Genomic DNA, 9,446 nt, shown 5'->3' with positions numbered 1-9,446 from the left:
GGAAGGGAGCTTTACGGACGCGCCCAAGCTGAACCACCGTACAATACAGCTGATGTGAATTTAAACAGCAGCGTCAAATGAGCTAAAAGGCCCTTAAAGCTACAAAACGAGAGTTTTTTTTTACTTCAGAGTGGCACATTGTTTTGATTTAAAGCAGCGTAGCTTTTACCTGTTATTATTGGAGGCTGACCTTTACGCGGCAGGGGTCTGTGCTGTCATTTCCACTGTGACCTCCTGTGTTCAGTAAATGGACATCACTCTTGTTCCTCAAGGTGTGACAGGAGTGTGTTGCATCTACCTAAAGTGGTTCACTGAATTTGTCCCTCAGCACTCAAATGTCCTGATTGCTGCCATTTGGTCAGCACCTGCTTGTTGCAGTTCACAAAGAGGTGTGTGTGTGTGTGTGTGTGTGTGTGTGTGTGTGTGTGTGCGCGTGTGTGTGTGTGTGTGGAGACACAAGAAAACCGAGGAAGAGGAGGCATAAGATTGAAGCAATTTAAAGTAAGCAGAGTGTGTCTCCTAATGTTTCTTTGAACATGTGTGTGGATTATTCAAGTAGCAATTTGGAGACTGTGTGTGTGTGTGTGTGTGTGTGTGTGTGTGTGTGTGTGTGTGTGAGAGGACAGTTTGAACAGCTTTTCGAGTGGCTACTTTGATGTCTGACCCACTTTGCCTGTTGCTGAGCATAAAGCTATTTATTTAGTTTTATGTTGGTGTGTGTGTGTGTGTGTGTGTGAGAGAGAGGCTATTTATGTGGACTGGGTGAGTCTGGGTGTGTGTACTGTTGATGCCCTCAGCATCTGCAGGTTAAGACAGCAGAACATCTCACACTCTGTCTCCTTTTCATCTCCTTTTTTCCTGTCTTCTTCTCCCATCTTAGCCGTTTTCATCTCTCCTTCCTCCTCGTTTTCCACTTTGTGTAATGCGCTCTTCTCTCTTTTCCTCATTCTGCTTCGTTCTTCCATCTTCCTTGTGCCATTAGCTCTTTCTGATACAGTGGTTAGTTGCGTCTCTTAGCTCTGATTGGCTGAATCCTGTTAGCTGTTGCAAAGCACCAGATAAATCTTTTTTTTACTCCCTTCCTCCATGACTTTACCATGAGAGTGTTTAGTAACCAGGAATGACTCCACCAGTCAAAGCTTCTGTTTTGTTCTGCAACTCATGTTTTTCTGTGAAGGATTTACTGCATCTGCCTCCTGTTCTGTCATTCCACTCTGGAAGGAAAGTGTAGAAACTGTGGAATCTAGTGAATGTACATCTGAATGTTCAGTAGAACAAATGTTCTATTGAATGAAGATTTGTACGTTCTATTAAATGTTCAAATGTTTGTTTACGTTGAAATTAGTCCAGTTGAGCATAACTTGAGGATCATGCAGGCTTTCATCACTCTTGTTTGTCTTGAAAGTCTGGTTAGTTTGGGAAGGCTTGCATTGACTAAAAAAATCAAACTCTGGTCTGTCTACAAACCTCAGCTTGGTGTTGGTTGAGGTGAACTCTGGTGCGGTTCGAATGCATATGTGAATGCAAGCAAACTGGAGACTGCTCCAAAAGCTGAAAATAGAACAAACGTTTTGGTCACCAGTGGAACCAAGTCTACCGGACTGTCAGCTGTTATGCTTGTACTTTAGACTTGTATCTAAAGATGATGACTCAGTTTATATTGGCTCATTTAAAAATAAAACCAGCAGGTCAGCTTTCTGTGCCTTTTGGGATCCAGCACCCTGTCCAGAGTGGATGTGTGTTTCCTTCCTGTTTCTTAGATTAAAGCGTATTCATGTGTTTAATGAACCAAAGCCCAGACTTAAATTAAATCGAGAATGTGAGGCAGGGTTTGAAAATTACTCTTCACAGACGTTTCCATCAAATCTGACAGAGCTTGAGCTTGTTCATGGATTCACTAAGATCTCTCTGGGAAGTTGGAAATTCAGAGTATAAAACTATCACTACAAAAGACTCAGTAAGCACTCTAATTACTGCAGATGAAGCCTCAATCAATAGACACATTATGTTAACAAAAATAGGTTTAAAATAGTCAGTAAGGTCACAGCTTGACCTGGAGTGTACCCCGCCATTTCCAGTTTAACAAAATATCAGTAAGCGTTTCAGTGAGCCGGTCTCAGTTTTGTCTGTGACTAAATTATGTTTATATAAAGGCAGCAGAGGATGGAAATGAACACTAATAACTAGCAGAAAAATGCAGCAGAGATTCACACTGTCTGTTCACACTTAAGTCTGCATGAATTAATAATTTGTTCGGCTGTTATGGTATGGAGATGTATTAAAAATGCAAATGATTATAGGTCTTAAACCTGAACAGATAGTGTCGCTGTCTGCTCTTCAAAAACAATCATTTATTTATTCTTGTTTATTTTTTGTGCATTTGTTCACCTTGCGCCTGACTGTGTTAACATCAGAACAGTTTGTGAGGAGGATGGAGCTACACTGGCTATAAAAAGTATTCACCTCCTTCGGTTTTTTACTTTTATTTGATGTATTTAACCTTTATTTAACCAGGTAAGTTGATTGAGAACTAATTGTCATTTTCAAATATAACCTGTTCAGAAAGCAGGTTATTGTTGAATAACCTGTTTTTAACAATAACTGTTTTCAACAATAGCATCGTACAACCGAATTTCATACAGCAGAAAACAGAATATGATAATATACAAAAATATAAAAATACAATATTCATCAATATTGAAGTTAGTGTACTGCACTTTTGTGTTTTTGTAAGTTGCTCCATTTATTGGGTGCAGTAAAATTCATTGATGATTGGCCTTTGGAATGTCAGATTTGTTTTAGTAATCAATCATGATCAATAAAATTTTACAAATAAAAAATGACAAAAATTCCAATAATTTGAAAGTGAAAACTGATTTCTACAAAATTGACAATTGAATAATTATAGGTAACACATGCACCTTACCACAAATTCTCCATTGGGCTGATGTCTGCTCTTCAAAAACAGAGCAGACGTCTGTTCTGTTCAAGATTATCCACCTGGAGTGATGGCTAACCACTCAAACCATCTCTGTAGCTTTAGTTAGATGCTTTGGGCTGAGAAAATCAATGTTATATGATGGAAACTAACTGTCCTCAATGATTTCCTTATTTTCATTCTTCTGTCCAGGCCTTCTGGTGCTGCCACCACCATGCTTCATAGTGCGGATGGTTTATGTATAGTGGTGAGCAGTGTTTGGTGTCCTCCAACCATAGCATCTTGCCTAATGGTTAAAACCCTCCATTTTGGTCTCATTAGATCAAACAATGTTCTTTCTCCTGACCATGGAGTCTTCCTCATACTGTACAGCAAACTCAAGTCTAGTCTTGATCTTTTCTTCAGTGCGGGTTAAGAAGCTGTTTAACCATTAAAACACTGCTTTTCCAATAATTTTGCTGATGAATGAAAGGTTGGAGATTGGTTTCTGCTGCGGTGAATTTTTATCTGTGCTGTTTTTAAAGCCCAGGTCAGTTTGATGGTGCAGTGAAAGAGACCAACTGAAATTAATCCAATTAGCAGCTGTAACAAAAGAGCAAATATTTCTGTGAAACCATTGTCTTTCTGTTTTAACCAAGATTATGCTGAAGAAAAGACATGCAGCCATCTCCTGGGAGGAAAAATACTCATAGGTCATGAAGAAGAAAATGACTAATGTTGCCAGTAAATGACCTTCACCTTCCTATGCAGATCTATTCTCATCTCCCTCCAGTGTTCTGTCTGGGATTTCTCCCATTGAATTTGATTTTTCATGATGTATTTCATCTCAGCCAATCAATTAACACAAGGACAAGTTGTGAACTATGTCAATTTTCTGTGTTGTTTTAGAATTGAAGTTTAAGCAATGGCAATGGAGGAAGTGAAGGAAACTGTTCAGTCCATGTTGGTCATATATTGAGCAATTAAAGTCAGAGAAAAAGTAATGTCTAAGACTGTTTATTGCTGCCAAAGATGTTCAGTTCAGCACTTATCTCTTTGCTGGGGGATGGTTACTTATGGCACTTTAATTTCTGGTAAACCTCATAGTGTTGCTTCCTTCGTGATCAAACTGACTTCTTATGGCTTGGCTAAATGTTAGCTATTGGGTAAAATCAGATCCATCTGTTTCAAATTTAAATATCTGTCTACGCCTCTAACAAGCAGTTGTTTTTCAGCAGCTAAGGGTCCAGACCTTCTGTATGAAGGGAAGCGTAGAACAGTGGTCTGGTTTTCACCAGGCTACCATGAAACTAGCATGAAACAATTAAAAAAGTGTGTCAAGTTGCATTATCCTGTTGGGACTCCAAACCAAAGATGGGAACACTACGTTCGCAAAGGGTAAAGTCTTGATCAGCAGCAGTGCTCTGCTGGTACTTAGAAGTCAAAAGTGTACTAAGAAAATCTTTCCTACACGCAGCAGCCCAACAGCATGTACCATTAATACGAGGCAGGATACAGGATGAATCCATGGTTTCATGTTATTTTTACACCAAATTCTGACCCTATCTTCTGAATAAGGTTCATCAAACCAGGAAACGGTTTTCCAATCTGTTATTGCCTGGTTTTGGCAAACCGATGTGAAATTTACCTTTGGTCTCCTGCTCTTATTGGCACCCAGTGTGATCACTAACAGCCATGGCATGTTCAAAGGCAGCTAAATCTCCTCTCTTCCTCCTTCTGAGTCCAACTTTTAACTCCTGTAAGTCGCCTTCCTGCCTAAACACATTGAGTTGCTGCTGTCGGTTTGCCTAATAAAGTGGCACAAGCGCATTTGCCAATAAAAACATTTGAAAACGTAAAGAAATGTCATTTTAGTTCTTCCATATAACCATTTTCTAAAGCCAACAAACAGTCCAGCTTTCCCCCATCTGAAGAGGAAGAAGCAGCTGCTGCCTGTGGAGACTTACACGAGTTTAACCTTTGATTTAAAATGACTGTTTCCCCAACAGTGCAAACCTTCCATGGGATTTAAGTCAGGTCACTGGAGTTGAAGGTAAATACACACTTTGATCTACCAGCTCTGCTCTCTGCGCTCTCCACTTTGCACTTTGCCAATTTCCCTGTCAAGACTGTGCGACTGTATGTACTGCCTCCTGCTTCACGCAGCCTTTTCATGTCGGGGGAACACATTCCTCTCATTTCTCATGCAGTCGGTTCTTTCCCATCATTCGGCAGTTTTCTCCTCGCTTGTTCCAGAGATTCCAGATTCCAGCTGCACAATATATACAACACCACAGTCCTTTTATTACAGTTTTTAGACCAGCAATAAAGAGCAGCAACCCACTTGACAGCTAGCTTTACTCTGATCTTAAATCAGCTAACAGGATTTTAATGACAAAGACTTCTTGTCTTAAATAACTCTGCTCTCTTGTGGATTTCATTTCCCCTCACCTGCTCTTCCTCACATTTCTCCCCCTCTTCCTTGACTCTGTTTTGATGTATTTGAGGAGGAGCGGGAGGAGAAGGGAAGGGTGCAGAGAGCGAAACCTCCAATCATCGATGTCAACACTTTGCAGCACTGTGTTGTGAAAAGGAGACTGACTTCACATGCTCAGAATAATGGCCGTTCCAGGTCCATAAAGCAGAAACCACCAGTAAGCGTCTGTATTCCAACTCCTACGAAGGCAGAAACGGTGAAATAGAAAGCCTCTTCTCCATGTGGAGATCTTCGTCTTCACGCATTAATATTTAAATGAACATTTATGCGGGCACAGGTGTTCGTTTATCGGGCGTTTAACAATGGCTTCGGCTCCACCAATTGGAGTGTAGGACAAGAAGTATCCACTTTATGTGTCATCATTAACGTCGCAGAGCGCCGCAGATGTCACTCTTTTCCCCAGAATGGGATGCACGTCCTCAGATTTTATTTTATGACTCTGAAAACTTGCTTTGATTACTTTTTGGACGTCCGGTGTCGTTTTTTTGGAGAAGGTGGTCTGAAGGGAAAAAGCTGAGCAGGGAACAAAGTTAAATGAGAAAGTGAGCTGCGTGGCTTTAGCTGAGGATGTCACAGTTCAATCGTTCTGGATTACAGCTTTAAGAGAAGCTGTCTGTCTAAATGGCCTCTGTTGTGGATGTGCGTGCGTGTACTGTGTGTGTCCTCCACCTGAAGGATAAGCCGCTCTTGTTTGTTTTTCAAAAAGCAATTAGGTGTGTGGTTGACATCAGAACTCTACAGACACAGAGCCATTTCTGTGTCACTTCAACACAGACTCAACTTTTACCGTTTTGCATTACTTAGGAACATCTTAATTATATCTTTGGTATTAGACTTTCAACGGTATACTCACACTAGCTTTGTTCTAGTTTGTTTGAGCAGAAAGTCTGTTTTGTTTTTGAAGATCTGAATGAGCAATCAACCAAAAACGAACTTTGTTTCTGCCTAAGAACCTAGGTCTGGGTTCAGTTGACGTGAACTCTGGTGCTCTTTGAACACCAAGTGGACTGGAGACCGCTCTAATAGCAGCTATAGTAGCTATAGTGCCGGGCATCCTGGGTCAGTGCAACCCAGAATGCATTGTACTTTGGTCCCCCCAATGTGTTTGGTTGGTTTGACACAGTGCAGTGTGAAGGTCAACTGCACCAGTTGACAATGTAACAAATGTTGCAATTTTGGTTCCCAATTGAATTGAAAACCGGACTATCAGGTGTGAAAGCACGCTAAAATATTCCAAGTTTAAATTAAAATTTTTATATTCAAAAGTTTACATACATTACCTAGGATTGTCTTTCAAATGGTGTAACTCGGGTCAAACAAGCTTCTCACACTAGTTTGCTGGAATTCTTGAACCAATTCCTGCTGATAAAATAGATTCAACTATGGCAACATTCACACAGCAGGCAATGTGGCCCATATCCAACGTTTTCATGGCAGGCTGAGGGGCCCCTCCGATCTTTTCACGCCCAAAAACATCCAAGCGCCACTTCCATATGTGGTGCTACATCGAATATGTATCCAATAGCTTTCTGATTGTTAAAAATGCTTATCTTACCTTATAATATTTTACCCATCATCCTGGTTGAATACACCTCTAAAATATTTATTTTCCAATTGTCTGCAACAAATCAGGAGAAAAATCGTAAAGCTTTTGAGTAAAGTTTGTGACAGGCAAAGGTCTATAAGTGCCAGAAACAGCACCTACGAACATTCACTTCAAAATGAAAGCGGTTGCCATCTTTCTATAATCCATATGAGCTCTCTGGACAAATCCAACCTCTCTGCCTACCAGTAATGTACTCCACTGTCAAACCAGGTGAAACCTTTAAGACTGATGCTGATGAGTAGCTGAACTGACAAGCATCTGCCCGTTGTTGCCAGTTCTTCCACTCAGCTCCTGAACCGTAATCAGCTCATCGTTCCTGCTGCTGCCGCTGCTGCTGCTGCAGGCCCGAGTGATTGCCTCTTGTTCCGACAGTCCTGGCAGTGGCAACAGCGAGCACAGCCAGGAAACACATTAGCAATTCATCACCAAACTATGACTGAATCACACACTTTAGGCTGATTTTATCCAGTAATCTGTGATATGTGAACTTCACAGCTGTGAGATGCAAAAACAACAGAAGATGATACGCTTGCACAGGCAGGCATGGTGAAAAGCACGACTGTAATTCTAGGATGTGCTTTATTAACCTTTAGAATGAGAATAAGATAATCATTTATACAAAAAGGACTTCTTAAATTATGAGATTATTGAACAAAAACTATTCCCAAATGCAAAAACAATCCTGCCTTTAAAGAGGCAACCATTTTTTCCAGTGCTAAGGTTGGGTAATTAGGCTAGATCCTAAAACATATTACCTAATTTATTTTGTGCTTGGACTCAATTAATTTATGAGGAACAAAGATTAACATGTATAATTTCTGCTCCCATATTTCAACTTCTGCTTTTTGTTTTAGCTTTGCACACTTCTGGGTGAAACTGTAAAGGAATGCACCGTCACACCACCTGTACTACCAAAGGTTTGCCATATTGACAGTCTTAACAAAGAGTAAGTTGCACCTTCATGCCAAAAAAAAAGAGTAAACAACTGTACCCAAAACAGTACATACAAAGTTCCCTTAAAAGTACAGAGATGGACCTTTGGGGTGACTTACTGTGGAACCTTTGAGGTACAAAATCACTGGTCAAAGCAAATGGTACAAATTTGTACCCATAGGGGTCAGAGTTCTGTCATCAGTTTCTACCCAGATGATAGAAAAGGCACCAGAAGCACAATGGCAGACTGTCCAGTTTGATGTGGCCTGTCCACCAGAGAACTTCTTCAAACACTACCTGAAGCTGTAATCAAAATTAATGGAGAAGAGACAAGAAGACTCAAGGATAAGTAATCTGACCAATTTTTGTTCACTAAATCTCTATTAATTTCAGCACCTAGCATGTTTTATTATGTTAGAGAAGTGAACAATTGTATGTAGTTTAGTATGAAGAGACGAAAGGAAAACTACATTAAAACTGAGTAGTGCCTTTGGAGAAAAGCAGCTGTGGTTAGCTGCTGGGCTAGCATCAGGGAAGGGTGTGTGTAGCAACGCAATTAACGACGGGGCAGAGTGTGTGTAGCCACTCAGCAAGCAGCAGAGCAAGGTGTGTGCGACGGCTGGAGGAGAACAAATGAGGCTGATGCTTCGTTAGGAAATACCATGAAACAGTTATTGTGAATAATATATTCACATTTTTTTTTATGTGTTGATGCATCTGGCCACACTTAGCTTTTAGGTTTTATAAAACCCCAAAAAGAAATCAGGCTTTCAACCATTGCCCTACTTAATAATTTGTTATTGGCAAGAAAAATAATTTTGTCTGATTATTATTATTATTATTACATATTGTCTCGTGAGCTGAGGATATCATTAAACCCCTGGTAAGATCTGTTATCTATGAGCAGAATTGGAGTTTTGAGTTGGCTAACACAAAGACATGCTAACATCAGGCTAACTGTTTGCATGTAAACCTTGTCTGCTAGGAGTTTGGGTTTTTAAAACACTGTTAGATATACAAATTGAAAAAGGTTGTACTGTCATGATACCAAAACGGTACAGACAGTGAAGGCAGTTTATTTGGCACCACTTGTATTTTAAGCTGGAGAATGCGGAAATTAAACTAAAATTTAATTCGTTGTTGCCAAATTAGTTAGTGTTGCACAACAATATAATAACCTCTGCATAAGCTCACTTCATCCCTTTGTGCCTTTTTCATGGTGCACAAAATAACAGCTACAGATGGTCTATTGTTCCAGGTAGTTGGAAGCAGATGCTGTTTGTGTAAAATGCAAAATTTGTTATAGACATTCCTCTTCATAAACTAAGTAGCTAAAAAAAACAACTAAAAACTAAAATCTGATTACCATGGATATTATCTTTATTGTCGGCCTTCGTAAGGAAAAAGCTTTCAATGTTAGCTTGGCAGTAATACGGTAATAAGATATAGAGACATATCCTAAAATAGCAATGCAATCGATTTTTAAGGAATTG

Source organism: Poecilia formosa, unplaced genomic scaffold (assembly GCF_000485575.1).
Source record: "Poecilia formosa unplaced genomic scaffold, Poecilia_formosa-5.1.2 Scaffold296, whole genome shotgun sequence".
NCBI lineage: Eukaryota > Metazoa > Chordata > Actinopteri > Cyprinodontiformes > Poeciliidae > Poecilia > Poecilia formosa.
Note: the sequence above shows the minus strand (reverse complement) of the source record.